Here is a 16,068-nt window from a genome sequence, read left to right as displayed (position 1 = left end):
TAGTCTGCCATGTTATCTTGCTTCGCTACACAGTTTTAAAACTAGAAATGTACATTTATGTCCTTAAAGAGTATACAGAGCTATTTTATTTGCTAAGGATGTGAGTGTTTGCAGCCCATGGATCTGGGGCTTTATAATCTGGGATTGAACCTCTTAGGGCAGTATGGACTGAAACGACTCTTTAAAAGTTGACTTAAACATACTCAAGGCCATGTTGTAGCTGGTATTAGAAATTAATGTCATACAGAACTTCATGTATCTTATCTCATGGAATTTCTGAGTTACTGGCCTCACTGAATGTCAGGAATAAAAGAAACTGGTAGCAGCTTTGTTTTCAAGCAACGGATTGTCAGTTGCTGCTTGACTCCAATTATTTGTAAATCCAAATAAAAGGAGATCTTGTCATCAGGAAAACATTACCTTCCAAGCTTGGCGTCTGTCTTTGAGAAGGGAAAGTGGAAGAGAGGGTGAGACATGAAACCAAAAGAGTGAGCAGGGTTGGTGGGATTAGATGGCACCTAGGTTTTGCACCAAAGTTTTAAATACGAATAAATAAAGAGGAGGACCACTTGCAAGACAACTTAGGAAGGACTTGCCAGAAAGCCGCAGCTCCCGCTGCACACTAGTGCCTTCAAAATGATTCTCTGTGTGAATTGCATGCAATTTCATGTAACCATAAAGTGTAACCTGTATGTGCATGACATGTGTCTAGAATGTGTAAAGTTCAGCAGAAAAGGGGTATAGCTAGCCCTGTCAGTGGTGGATCAACAAGCCTGCTGAAGTCCTTGGACTTAATGTGACTTAGGTCTGCCGCGTTGGAGCCCTGTGTTTGCTTTTAGCAACCATGTCATTGAAATCAGATCCACTCCTCCCTTTCTACTTCCCTTTCCTACTTGGCAGCTTTGCTGGTTTTAACTGCTTCACTCTTCTGCTTCTTGGTATCCTCTCTTGTTTTGAAATAAAAAGATGAAATACTTAAGACAAAGAGTTGTTTTTATTTTACCAGTTGCTCTTATCAAAGATATGTGATGTCAAAAAGAGCTTGTTCGGCTCTCTTGACTGTGATCCTGACCTTAAAATACGCTCAGTTGTAAAAGCTTTCTCTGGGCCTCCTTCTGCATGTCTCCCCATCACTAAGGAAGGTGTCGGGCACTGCTTTCATCTTCTTGAATGCTACTCTGCACTTCTGTCTAACCGTGTCCGCGGAAGAGAGCGCTGTTCTTGATGGAGCCACCTGAGCACCACCTGGGATTCCCAGGTGACGCTAGTGGTAAAGTACCCACCTGCTTATGCAGGAGGCTGAAGAGACATGGGTTCTATCTATGGGTCGGGAAGATCCCCTGGAGGAGGGCATGGCAACCCACTCCAGTATTCTTGCCTGGAGAATCCCATGGACAGAGGAGCCTGGCAGGCTATAGTCCATAGGGTCACAAAGAGACGCGACTGATAAGGCACGCAAGCCGTGCCTAGACTCATCGAGCAGCCTGTCAGATAAATGCAGGGCTGCAGATACACGCCCCCTGATTTTCTCTGGGCTACTGAATACCCTCTACTTTTCAGTGAGTGCGTGTTAAGTCACTTTAGTTGTGCCTGACCCTTTGCGACCCCATGGACTGTAGCCCACCAGGCTCCTCTGTCCATGGGATTCTCCAGGCAAGAATACTGGAGTGGGTTGTCATGCCCTCCTCCAGGGGATCTTCCCAACCCAGGGGTTTAACCTGCCTCTCTTAACGTCTCCTGCATTAGCAGGCGGGTTCTTTCCCACTAGCGCCACCTGGGAAGCCCAACTGTATTTCGTCTGTAACCTACCGCAGAGTCACTGCATGCAGATACCAGGAGCACTTTTGGAGTTTAGAAAGCAGAGGGCACCTGAGGCCGTGAGTTCCTCCCACTCTTCCTGGATTTCCTAGAGGCCAATTAGCTTTCAGCCAAGAATATCCGCAAGCCTGTGGTTTGTAAGGAGCTTGATGGCACATTAGTGCAAATTATGTGACCATTTAAAAGGCCTCGTTTTAACCTTTGCATTTTTTCTTCCAAACTATGGAGTCAGGGAAGTGAAAGAAGGCTTTTCATAGCCTGAGGTAGAACAGCTTGAATGGTTTCCTTTTTCACCAGCCTCATTTCTGGCTGAATGTCTTCACCTCTCCTCCCCTGTTCACCGAGGCTCACAGGGGAGCAGGGAGCGGGGGTGGAATGGGGTAGAGGTTGGGTGCACCATGATCTCTGGTTTCCCTTGCTCCTGGAGACCATGATGTTCATTCTAGGTTCAATCCCGTGATATATAGCAAAGAGGTTATCCTAAGAGACCATATGATAAGATTTGCCAGGCTCCTTAGTTGCAAGTAAGATGTTCTCTTGGAGCTTATTATCATGAGATATGATACCCTGAGCTGTTGCATCAGCAGTTATGTGACAGCGAGATGTGCCAAGGGGAAGGCAGTCATCCCCACAGTGGCCTCAACCTTGGCTTGGTGATTCTGCTCTCTTAGCCGGAAAGTTCAGTGTCTGGGTCTTTGCCACGCCATTCCAGCTCAAGCTTCGTGGCCTGGCTGCAGACGGCCGAGGGTCCCTACCACAGGTGGGCCAGGCTGATAGTGACATTCAGTAGCAAGAACTGAACACAACCTCTCTGACCTTGCCAGAGCAGTGGAGGTCACGTAGGTCAAGTTCACAGCCCCTCTGTGGACCGGGTGTAAAGAGCCACTGTCCTCCCATTTTTCTTGGGCCACAGGGCCTGTCCTAGCAAAGGCTGAGGGGGTTATTCTAACACTGAACTGATGTTGCCAATGTCTGTGACACCATCTGTGGGGAGGAGACATTGCAGACCTAGTCTTCAAAGCTCTTTGATGGGAGTCACCTGGGATGTGGCAGTGATGTCTATTCTTTTATGATTATATTTATCATCAGTCCCAGGCGCCCGGAACAAAAATTCATATGGACAGCCTGGACGCTGGAAACGATGCATAGTACCGAGTTGTGTCTTTTCCTGTTTCTGCTAATGAAACTGAGCAGAGCTCTGGGACCCTGCAGACTGGTCCTGTCAACCCGGGAAGAGCACCGCCTCCCTGCAGTGGGGATGCCTGAAGTGAGGGCAGATGACGCCTCCCAGGCCAGACGGGCTCCTGCCCTGGGGGCCGCCCAAGCCCACACCAAGGCTGCTGTCAGGAGTTCTCACAGCCAGCGTTCCCCACCACATTTTAGCTCTTTTTTTTTTTTTTTAAACTTATAGTAAAACACACAGGGGCTTCCTAGGTGGCACTAGCAGTAAAGAACCTGCCTGCCAATGCCAGAGACATAAGAGATGCAGGTTCGATCCCTGGGTCGGGAAGATCCCCTGGAAGAGAAAACGGCAACCCACTCCATTATTCTTGCCTGGAGAAGCCCATGGACAGAGGAGCCTGGTGAACCACAGTCCATGGGGGTACACAGAGTTGAACACAACCGAAGTGACTCAGCACTGGCAAAGCTCACGGGAAGGGCACTTACATGTACAACCCACTAACGACACAGTAAATACACCCACTGGGCCAGCACCCGGATCAAGAAAAGACACGGCCATGACCCCAGAGCCCCCTTGTATTCCCTTCCATCCATACCCAGGAGAAATATTTCTGACGTCTAACCCCATGGATGAATTTTGGCTGTTTTTGTGCTTTATTTAAAGGGATTTGTGCTTTTTCGTGTTTTAATATTGTATGTGAGTTTATAACGTGTGTGGTGGTGATGGTTCTCACCGTGCTTGAGCAGCCCCCAGCTCGGGACCCCCAGGGCTGGCGGTGCTGTGAGTGTCCAGCCAGCGTGTGCCTTTGGTGACCACAGGGATGTGCTTCTCGTGGGCGTGTGCCTGGGAATAGAACTGCTGGCCATAGCCCACGTCTGTGGCCAACTTCAGACACTGACTCGCTTTTCAAGACGCTCCTGACAGCGATGTGTCACCGTTAACTTGTGCCCGTGTCCATCACGTAGCCCGCCGTCCACAGGGAACGTCAAGTGGAAGCAGCAAGCTCGCCTCCCCGAGAGTCCTCAGGAGTCTGATTTGCTGTCCTAGAAACACGGGGTTAAGGACTTTTCTCACACACCTTCCTTGCCCTCTTACCAAGAACACTATTCATGTCTACACTTACTGTGAGGAATTTGCTCTGAAGACTTTTCCCCCCCTCTGATAAGTTTGTTTGTACCTGAGGGAATTGTTTTTAAGTTTTATTTCATTTAAAATTCCCACCTAACCAAGGATGGAGTAATTGTTTCTTCTTGACTGACAGAATACGAAAAGGTCTCTCAAGGCAAAGAAGTGAGAGGTCCATGCCCAGCAGCCTATGAAGTCGCTGCCTTTTGTTGTGTTTTTATATTTATGTAATTTTATTATTTATTTCTGGCTTTGCGGGGTCTTGGTTGCTGCAAGGGCTTTTCTCTAGCTGCAGTGCCGGGGCTTCTCATTGCACTGGCTTCTCTTGTGGAACACGGGCTCTAGAGCATGAGGACTTCCGTAGCTGCAGTGCGTGGGCTCAGAAGTCGCGGCTCGCAGGCTCTAGAACACAGGCTCAGTGGTTGTGGTGCACAGGCTTAGTTTTTCCACGGCATGTGGGATCCTCCCAGACCAGAAATCAGACCTGTGTCTCCCGCATTGGCAGGCGGATGCCTCACCGCTGAGCCACCGGGGAAGCCCCTTGTTCTGTTTCTGTTTTTGTATTTCTCACATGGCAGGGGAATCTGCTTGATTTGAGGAAGTAATCCCACCCTCTGTGCCCAAAGATTTAGGGCATGAAGCGGATGTTAAGATACAAGTCTCTAGGGGTAAATGCCAATATTTTTGCCTGTATGAGGGGTTAATATTTTTTTTAACTGGGAGCTATTCAAAATTCCAAACTCCTTTCCTTTCCTACATTTTCAGAAATAAGGGAAAGACTTTCGACTTATTATCATCTTAGAAACTATCAGATTCTCTCATTAGTATTGAGACACGTTAGTCAACAAGGTCCAGAAGGTTTGGGCAGCAGATGGACCGGAAGTGGGATGTTTTTTCTTGCAGGTCCCTTGTTTCACCAACCACTTCATGGCAGGAGATCTCAGATGCAGCTTGTAACCTGATGATGCGCCAGGATTCAGAGAGCTGTTCAGACTGCCTCCAAGTTAGCAAAAGACAGAGAAGGATGGACCTTCTGGATTTGGGGTATTTCTTTTCTGAAATCCTCATGGATTAAGTGACAAGAATGGATGTTAAACAACAGGGGTGGGATTAGGTCTATAAACTCAAAAAGCATGACTATCAAGAGGAGGATACCAAAGAGCTTAAGATTAAAGACAATTGTCTAGTAGAGTTTAGAGCTGGGGGTAACCAGGGGTGCCATCTACCGAAGCCCTGCCTCCACGAGGCAGTTGTTATCGGTGGAGCCAAGGTCTTCCTCACTCCCACCCTCTGCAAGCTGCATCTCAGGGCTAGACAAGGGCAGCTGTAAGTGTGGAGAGATGGGATATATTAATAATTGGAATTTAGCCAAGCTCAGATACAATTAGCTTATAAATAATGTGAATAAGCTTGAAAAGATCATTTTTCCCAAGATCGTGGCTCAGTTTAAAGTCCTCTTTTCACAATAAACTCCATCACGAATACACAGGTGCCTCAACACCCAGAAAGAAGGGAGTGATTCAAGTCACAGGGACAATTTCAGGAGGTGGCTGACTGGATGCTTTTGACCCTTTCTTCTCTAGAACTGTAAGGTGGGGAAGAGGGAGAGGAAGGATATTTTGCCTCTGAAGTATGGCCCCGGGCTGCCCAGGTGGCGCTAGTGATAAGAACCTGCCTGCAATGTCGGAGATGTAAGAGATACAGGTTCAATCCATGAGTTGGGACGATCCCCTAGAATAGAAAATGGAAACCCACTCCAGTATTCTTGCCTGGAAGATTCTATGGATAGAGGAGCCTGGCGGGCTACAGTCCATGGGGCCCCAAAGAGTTGGACACGACTGAGTGACTGAGCACACAGCATGTAGCAAAATAAGGCTCCTGCCCTGTGTAGGGGGAAAGTGGGGAGGAGATATGTGAACTATTTGGGTTTAGGTTAGTTTACAAAACCAAAAGCACAATGTGTGTGTAACAAGTTATGTGTAATGACCGAAACAGATGAAGAAATAATACATGTTGCCTGAGGTTGGTGGGGAAGTCCATTCGCCTGGCATCCAGAGGACCTGGGCTTCAAGAAGGAGCAGTTGTTATGTGACAGTGGAGAAGGGGTTTCTAGCAGAGCAGTCAGCAGGGCATGGGGGTGTGCAGCGCTGCTCTCCGATAGCCCCGAGGCTGCGGATGCGAGAAGCACACGGTGAGAGGCAGAGTCTACGGGGGCGGGGGAGAATTGGAGATACCGTGCACTTTTCGTCTGAGATCCCAGCCCGTGCCACCCCAGATTCCAAGGGTTCCAGAGAGGTTCAGAGGTCCTCACGAGAGGAAGAGGGATTGATGCTGATTATATAAAAGAAGAAAAAGGCATTAAGGTTCTAGGACTGTGTTTGCAGAAGATGTAAAACTAGGGGACACAGTCCTTATCCATGGAACCCACAGTGGTGCCTGGGTTAACATTCTTCTACATGTTTAGACCCTCTGTGGAAAACACAACCATTTAAAATGCCTTCTATCTGAACAGACTGGTGGTCGCCAACAGGGAAGGGGCTAGGGGAGGGATGGAGTAGGTGGTTGGGGTTAGCAGATCTAAGTTTTTGTATACAGAATGGATAAACAACTAAGTCTTACTTAGTTACTCTGTGTATCACACAGAGAACTATATTCAATATGCTGTAATAAACCATAATGGAAAAGACTGAAAAAAAGAACATATGCTAATGTATAACTGAATTGTTTTACAGCAGACATTAACACAACATTGTAAATCAACTATACTTTAATTTTTAAAAATATCAAAAACTAAGATAAAATGAGATGCTTTCTACCTAAATTGCTTTAAGTGTTCAGAGAAAAAGTAAAGAGTACTGGCCCCTTTAGGAGACAAGATTGTGGGATGCTTCTCATTTCCATCTAAGGTGGAGCTGATGTAATAATAATAGGAAACAAGTGCACAATAAATGGTATGCACTTGAATCATCCCGAAACCATCCACCAACCCCTGGTCTGTGGAAAAACCGCCTTTCACGAAACTGGCCCCTGGTTCCAAAAAGGTTGGGGACCGCTGCTGAAGACCACGCATGTGGGTGTTGCCTGGATTCCTGCGTATGCTGCCGGGACATCGGGTGAGGCGACCTGGGGTGCAGGAAAGAGTGAGTCCACTGGTCCAGCGCTTTCCTGAGTCTGTTAGAGGAAGGGGGAGACATTCGAGCCGGGGCTCACTGGGTGTCTTGGGGATACCGAGGCTAATCTGACCAAATGCTTCCAACCTCAAGTAACAGAACACCTAACTTAAAAGCAGCTTAACAGGAGTTTTGTACTTGCCTCCTATTCTGGCTCAGTTGGTAAAGAATCTGCCTGCAATGCAGGAGAGCAGGGGAAGAGTCCCTGGAGGAGAATACTGCACTCCAGTATTCTTGCCTGGAAAATCCCATGGAAAGAGGAACTTGGTGGGCTACAGTCCATGGGTTCACAACAGTCAGACGTGACTTAGTGGCTAAACGACCCACCACCTATTTGCCCTGCTGGCACGGCGGGGTGCACACCCAGGGCTGTGGAAACAGACAAAACACACACCATGTGACACTGGGCAGAGGAGGCTGGGAGCAGGTGCCGGTCACCCATACTCACTGCCCAGGACTGCACACCACGGCGCTGCAGCGGGGGCAGCATGAACAGCAGAGGTGGGGAGCAGCGGCCGTGATACCAGGAACGTGAGGAGCCCCACTTCCCATAGCAGGACGTGACTGGCTGGGAAGTGACACTTGCCACTCAGGGCCCAGCAGGATGCCGGGCAGGGGACCGAGATGTCCTCCTGAACACCCTATGTGCACAAGACACCCTCACCACACAGTTGGTTCGGTTCCCAAGGACGGACTCCGAAGAGGAAACGTTGACTCAACAGATTTGCTCATGTACGATATTCCTCCATATGCTCAAAGGACTTGTCTTTGCCAATGTGGGAGGGAGGAGAATATTGTGTTGCTCTTCTGATTAGGATACTGCATTAGAGTTCCTCAGAGAGACAGTGCCAGTGGGGTCTGTGTATATGCACATATATATCACAAGGAAAATCAGATTTCATATCTATATATGCATGTGGAATTGCTTGTGTGATTACAGAAGCTGGCAAGTCTCCAAGTCTGCAGTTAACAGGCTGGAGACCCAGGCCTGTGGCACAGTAGTCCCCCTTATCGGCAGTCTCAGTTTCCACGATTTCACTTACCTATGGTCAAGTGGGGTCAAGTGGGGTCCAAAAATATTAAATGAAAGTTCCGGAAACAATTCACAAGCTGTGCAGCACTCTGAGTGGTATGATGAAATCTCTGGACTCTTGCTCCGTCCCTCCTGGGATCCCCAACCGTCAGCTTCGTCTGCGCATTACTCAGCCACTGACATCATCATGGCTCAGTGATCCAAGATCACCTAAAGCAGATGGTTCTCTTCTGATGTATCAGAAGGTCAGTGGTAGCCTAATGCCACGCCATTCACCTCACTCTAGCTCATCACGTAAGCTTTTTATCATCTCACATCATAACAAGAAGGGTGAGTACGCCACAATATTTTGAGATAGAGATTTACTTAACTTTTATTATAATGCATATTTTTTGACGTGTACATACTGCTTGAGGTCTTCCCTGTAGCTTAAACGGTAAAGAATCTGCCTGCAACACAGGAGACCTGGGTTTGATCCTGGGTTAGGAAAATCCTCTGGAGAAGGGAATGGCAATCCACTCCAGTATTGTTGCCTAGAGAATCCCATGGACAGAGGAGCCGGGTGGACTACAGTCCATGGGATCACAAAAAGTCGGACACAACTGAGCAACTAACACTACTACTACATACTGCTTTATTGTATTTATTTGGTTTTGGCTGCACTGGATCTCCGCTGCCGCACACAGACTGTCTAGTTGTGGAGAACAGCGGCTGCTCTTCAGTCGCGGTGCATGGGCTTCTCATGTGGTGGCTTCTCATGGGCTCAGTAGTTGCAACTTGCTGGCTCTAGAGTGTGCAGTCTTCAGTAATTGTGACGCACAGGCTTAGCTGCTCCTCAGCATGTGGGATCTTCCCAGACCAGGGATTGAACTCCTGTCCCCTGCATTGGCAGGTGGATTCTTATCCACTGTCCTGCCAGGGAAGTCCAGAATATATTTTTATAATTGTAAATTGTGGGGGGCAATGCTGTGTGGCTTGCAGGGATCTTAGTTCGCTGGCCAGAGGTTGAACCCATACCCACAGAGGTGAAAGCACAGAGTCCTAACCACTGGACCGCCAGAGAAGTTCCTATGATCGTTCTGTTTTATTATTATAGTTGTTAATCTCTTACTGTGCCTAACTTATTAACTAAGCTTTACTATAGGTATGTGCATGTATAGGAAAAAACAGAGTCACGCACAGGGCCCCTTCCGGACTAGCTGCAGTTTCAGGCATCCAATGGGTATTTTAGAACATAGCTCCAGTGGACAAGGCTGGACGCAACCGTTCAGGTCTGAAGGCAGGCAGGCTCCAGACCCAGAAGAGCTGATGCTTCAGGTCAAGTCTGAAGACAGGAAAATGCTGACGTCCCAGGGACTTCCCTGGTGGTCCACTGGTTGTCTCTGGGCTTCCAACACAGGCGATGCGGGTTCAATCCCTGATCAGGGAACCACGATCCCACATACTGCTTGGTGTGCCCAAAAGATTAAAAAAACAAAATTAGGACCACCCAGATTGGGAGAGCAATCCGCTTTACTCAGTCTTCTGATTCAAATGCTAATCTCATTCAAAAACATCACACAGACTCACCCAGAATATCTGACCACGTCTGGGCACCCCACAGCCCAGTCTACTTCACATGTAAAATTAACCATCATAGCTATGTACTCCTGATCTTCCCTTGGCTGCCAAAGGCCTAGCAGACATTTGGGAAACAGGACTTTCTCTCTACTTTAGGCCTGATCAAAATGCTTCCTCCCCCAGTAAGAGGAAAGGGAGCTGTGATACTCTTCCCCACTGTGACCAGAAAGGGGCTTTTGTCCCCATTTCATTGCCAAGGGGAAAAGTCAAATTCAAATATTTGTTTCTGTATCCTATTCCCCAAATCCTTCTAATTTACCTACCTGGGACAGCCTGTCCTGGTGACCCCTGGGGGTTCTCCACCAGGGAGACCCTGTTCTGGGAGTTTGTAGGCCCCTGAGTGTGTGGGAGGGACAGGCGCTGTTGGGAAAAGTGAGACAACACCTGAACACTGTGAGTGCACCCCATGCAGTGCGGAGGGGCACAAGGCGGGGGTCGGGACAGGGGGTGACCACCCGGAGCCACTCAGACCTCAGACATAGGTTGAAAAGCTGGGCTCACATCAGATCAGATCAGTGGCTCAGTCGTGTCCGACTCTTTGCAACCCCATGAATTGCAGCACGCCAGGCCTCCCTGTCCATCACCAACTCCCGGAGTTCACCCAGACTCACGTCCATCGAGTCAGTGATGCCATCCAGCCATCTCATCCTCTGTCGTCCCCTTCTCCTCCTGCCCCCAATCCCTCCCAGCATCAGAGTCTTTTCCAATGAGTCAACTCTTCGCATGAGGTGGCCAAAGTACTGGAGTTTCAGCTTTAGCATCATTCCTTTCAAAGAAATCCCAGGACTGATCTCCTTCAGAATGGACTGGTTGGATCTCCTTGCAGTCCAAAGGACTCTCAAGAGTCTTCTCCAACACCACAGTTCAAAAGCATCAATTCTTCTTGGCTCAGCCTTCTTCACAGTCCAACTCTCACATCCATACATGACCACAGGAAAAACCATAGCCTTGACTAGACAAACCTTTGTTGGCAAAGTAATGTCTCTGCTTTTGAATATGCTATCTAGGTTGGTCATAACTTTCCTTCCAAGGAGTAAGTGTCTTTTAATTTCATGGCTGCAGTCACCATCTGCAGTCATTTTGGAGCCCAGAAAAATAAAGTCTGACACTGTTTCCACTGTTTCCCCATCTATTTCCCATGAAGTGATGGGACCGGATGCCGTGATCTTCGTTTTCTGAATGTTGAGCTTTAAGCCAACTTTTTCACTCTCCACTTTCACTTTCATCAAGAGGCTTTTGAGTTCCTCTTCACTTTCTGCCATAAGGGTGGTGTCATCTGCATATCTGAGGTTATTGATATTTCTCCCGGCAATCTTGATTTCAGCTTGTGTTTCTTCCAGTCCAGCGTTTCTCATGATGTACTCTGCATATAAGTTAAATAAACAGGGTGACAATATACAGCCTTGACAAACTCCTTTTCCTATTTGGAACCAGTCTGTTGTTCCATGTCCAGTTCTAACTGTTGCTTCTTGGCCTGCATACAAATTTCTCAAGAGGCAGGTCAGGTGGTCTGGTATTCCCATCTTTTTCAGAATTTTCCACAGTTTATTGTGATCCACACAGTCAAAGGCTTTGGCATAGTCAATAAAACAGAAATAGATGCTTTTCTGGAACTCTCTTGCTTTTTCCATGATCCAACGGATGTTGGCAATTTGATCTCTGGTTCCTCTGCCTTTTCTAAAACCAGCTTGAACATCTGGAATTTCACGGTTCACATATTGTTGAAGCCTGGCTTGGAGAATTTTGAGTATTACTTTACTAGCATGTGAGATGAGTGCAATTGTGCGGTAGTTTGAGCATTTTTTGGCATTGCCTTTCTTTGGGATTGGAATGAAAACTGACCTTTTCCAGTCCTGTGGCCACTGCTGAGTTTTCCAAATTTGCTGACATATTGAGTGCAGCACTTTCACAGCATCATCTTTCAGGATTTGGAATAGCTCAACTGGAATTCCATCACCTCCACTAGCTTTGTTCGTAGTGATGCTTTCTAAGGCCCACTTGACTTCACATTCCAGGATGTCTGGCTCTAGGTCAGTGATCACACCATCGTGATTATCTGGGTCGTGAAGATCTTTTTTGTACAGTTCTTCTGTGTATTCTTGCCATCTCTTCTTAATATCTTCTGCTTCTGTTAGGTCCATACCATTTCTGTCCTTTATCGAGCCCATCTTTGCATGAAATGTTCCTTTGGTATCTCTGATTTTCTTGACGAGATCGCTAGTCTTTCCCATTCTGTTGTTTTCCTCTATTTCTTTGCATTGATCGCTGAAGAAGGAGATCAATGCAAAGAAATAGAGGAAAAGCTGGGCTAGACGCAGCCTTATCCTATTCCTGGATGAGGCCAGGTTCACCAGTGTGTGTGCGCGCGCGCGTGTGTGTGTCTGTATCTGTGTGTGTCTGTGTGCTGCAGCTCTGCAATGGCATTCCATTCTTTCAAAGACTTCGCATCACTCCAGGATACACCATCCCCACAGTTCCCATCAGCCCAGCGCTCCCCTTCACACGGGCTCACTGGCCACAGCATCTGGGGTTCGGGTCCGCATCAGGGTGAGAGGGGGTTGCAGCAAACTATTGAAAATCTTGCAGGAAGGCGAGGTGAGGCACAGGGACGAAGCAGCCAGTCTCTTGGGTAGGTTTAGCCAGCTTCCCTTCGCCCCCAGCGCGGCCAGTTCGCTGCTGCAGGTGAGGGCCAGAGGGTCTCCTCGTCCCACGGAACTGGGCGGCGGCGCTCGGGCTACTCCTGGCGGTCGCGTTCAACAGTGCAGCCAGTCGAGAGCGGGTGTGCAGCGCCCTCTGCCGGTCGATAGCTGTCATTTCGTTCCCTTGAATTTCGCCTTGGGACTGGGAAGTTCTGTTACTGTCCTTCGTTCATAGTTAAGAAAACGGAGATACAGAGAAATTAGTAATTTATCCAAAGTGAAACTGACTGAGAGGGGATGTGAATCCACACATTCTGACTGCAGGCTCTGCGTTAAGACCAAGGTAGCTAATATGACCTCAAGGTGTGTCCACAAAAATGTGTGCACAGAGTCTTCCTTGGGGATCCAGCAGATCTGACCACTCCTGGGGGGCTGTGATGAGCCCTGTGTACCCCACTTTTGGAAAGCCATCAGCAGCAAATCACAACACATTCAGGATGAATGGCCAAAATGATGAGAGGATTCAAAGTCCAGTCATGTGAGGAAAAATGGAAAGCATGGGGGTTTTTTTCCTGGAGAAGGGACTTAGGAAACAGGAGAGGATTCCACACACCCGAAAGGAAGAGGGACTGGAGTGCCCTGGGATCCCACGGTGGGGACAGTGGGCGGGCTGTTCTCTGTGGTCCAGAGCCTTTCAAGGAAGCGCCCCACAAGGCGCTCCCTGGCCCTTGCCAGCTGGGATGGAGGGATGTGGACAAATGTGAAAGACCCTCAAGGCACTCGCAGCCTCTCGGATGCAGGGCAGTGGGTGTTAGCAACAGGGCAGGAAGCCAGACCACCCCTGGGGAGGGCCCAAGGCTGTCTGCTCTCCTCTATGGGGCGAGGTGGGAGGTGATTTTGGCTGCACTGTGGCCTGCCAGCTTCTGTAATCGTGGGCACGCGGGCTTCTCTAGTTGTGGCATGCAAGCTCTCAGGGGTTTCAAGGGGGTGGTTGTGGATGCTGCTCAGGACCTGGCTCCTTTGGGGCACAGGACACATCTGCCAGCCTCTGAGGGGCTGAGCTCTCTAAACCTGGGGGCTAGAGGTGTGCTCCCCAAACTGCAGGCAGTGACTGAGGAAGGGCGTTCTAAACATCAGAAGGGGGTGCCCTGAACCCCATGCAGCCTCTTTTGCCCCACAGCAGGGGAGACGGGAGGGTGGGTGCCTAGGAGAACAGACAGACTTTGTTGCTTGTTGTTTATGGGCTGCCCAGTCTCTCTGGGTCTCTTTAGAGTTTGTATTTTGTTTCTTAGTGGCAGCCTTTTGGTTGGGCAGATGCTGAGGCCTCCGGAGTGGGAAGCCCCTCACTATGTCTGGCACCTGCCTGCTGGGTGCTGGGGGCCGCAAGGGGGAGCAAGGGTCGGGTCCTCCGTCCCCTCACCAGTGGTGAACCTGAGGCTCAGATACTACCCCGTGAGGTGGAAGCAGACAGAGTGTGTGGATGAGGGGCATCAGTAGAGGGTCTCCAGGAGGCCAGCGCTGAGCCAGAGTTGGGGGTGCAAAAGATTTATGCGGGAGCAATGCCAGCAGTGGAAAATTCTGAAAGAGATGGGAATACCAGACCACCTGACCTGCCTCTTGAGAAATTTGTATGCAGGTCAAGAAGCAACAGTTAGAACTGGACATGGAACAACAGACTGGTTCCAAATAGGAAAAGGAGTATGTCAAGGCTGTATATTATCACCCTGCTTATTTAACTTATATGCAGAGTACATCATGAGAAACGCTGGACTGGAAGAAGCACAAGCTGGAATCAAGATTGCCGGGAGAAATATCAATAACCTCAGATATGCAGATGACACCACCCTTATGGCAGAAAGTGAAGAGGAACTCAAAAGCCTCTTGATGAAAGTGAAAGTGGAGAGTGAAAAAGTTGGCTTAAAGCTCAACATTCAGAAAACGAAGATCATGGCATCCAGTCCCATCACTTCATGGGAAATAGATGGGGAAACAGTGGAAACAGTGTCAGACTTTATTTTTCTGGGCTCCAAAATGACTGCAGATGGTGACTGCAGCCATGAAATTAAAAGACGCTTACTCCTTGGAAGGAAAGTTATGACCAACCTAGATAGCATATTCAAAAGCAGAGACATTACTTTGCCAACAAAGGTTAGTCTAGTCAAGGCTATGGTTTTTCCTGTGGTCATGTATGGATGTGAGAGTTGGACTGTGAAGAAGGCTGAGCCAAGAAGAATTGATGCTTTTGAACTGTGGTGTTGGAGAAGACTCTTGAGAGTCCTTTGGACTGCAAGGAGATCCAACCAGTCCATTCTGAAGGAGATCAGTCCTGGGATTTCTTTGAAAGGAATGATGCTAAAGCTGAAACTCCAGTACTTTGGCCACCTCGTGCGAAGAGCTGACTCATTGGAAAGAACTCTGATGCTGGGAGGGATTGGGGGCAGGAGGAGAAGGGGACGACAGAGGATGAGATGGCTGGATGGCATCACTGACTCGATGGACGTGAGTCTGGGTGAACTCCGGGAGTTGGTGATGGACAGGGAGGCCTGGTGTGCTGTGATTCATGGGGTCGCAAAGAGTCGGACATGACTGAGCCACTGAACTGAATGCCAGAAGAGAAAAGGGGAGCGAGCAGGGCTGGAAGGATCAGTTGGCAAGCTGCCTCTGGTCTCAGCAGCCCAGTGGATGCTCATATTCTCAGTGCCCATTAGAGGAGGCTGCGGGGTGGAACTGGCCACGGTGCCCTCACCTGGCTTAGTCACTGGCTGAAGGGGCCGAGAGGAAGATGGCCTTGACTGTGTGACTCAAAAGCTGACGCTGATCCCATCACTCAGGTTAGCCCCCAGCTGACCACCCTCCTTGCAGCTCCTTCTGAGGGGTCCATCTGGGAGTCACCTAAGTCCAGTCCGTGATGGAGGGTGAGTGGAGGGGTGGGGGCTGAAGCCAGGCCTGTGCCCCACAACCCACAGCTCCCCCAGAAGGCCACAGCAGCACTGGGCGGTCCACCACGGGTCAGCCTCATCCAGAGAAGGGGCGGCTTGCTGCATGGCCCTCCCAGTCATCCATGAAGAGGGGTGGTCCTCCAACTGCCTGGACCTCCAGACTCCCAAGAAGACTGGAGTTGGATTCTTAAGGCAGTCCCGTTCCTCATGACTCACCTGTGACAAAGGTGGCTCGAATAGGGGCCAAAGCACAGCGTGTGTTCTGTGCGACCAGCAGGCCAAGCTGGGAGTGAAAGTGGCCGGACACGGAGACATTGTCTGACCGGAGCTTCTCACTCACCTCTAGCCCCAGGGTCCCCTGAGCCTAGGCCCAGTGTGCTGGTCACCTGCTGCCTCCAGGGTCTCTCCGCCCCCCCAGCAGTGTCTGTCTGCTCTTTCCTATTATATGCCAGCATTGATGGCAAATCTTGGGCTCGGGGCCCTGGGACCTCTCCACTGATGCCCAGCCCCTCCCACAAGCGCAGAGCTCCAGACCATGGGC

This window comes from Bos indicus x Bos taurus, chromosome 16, assembly GCF_003369695.1.
Source record: "Bos indicus x Bos taurus breed Angus x Brahman F1 hybrid chromosome 16, Bos_hybrid_MaternalHap_v2.0, whole genome shotgun sequence".
Lineage (NCBI taxonomy): Eukaryota > Metazoa > Chordata > Mammalia > Artiodactyla > Bovidae > Bos > Bos indicus x Bos taurus.
Note: the sequence above shows the minus strand (reverse complement) of the source record.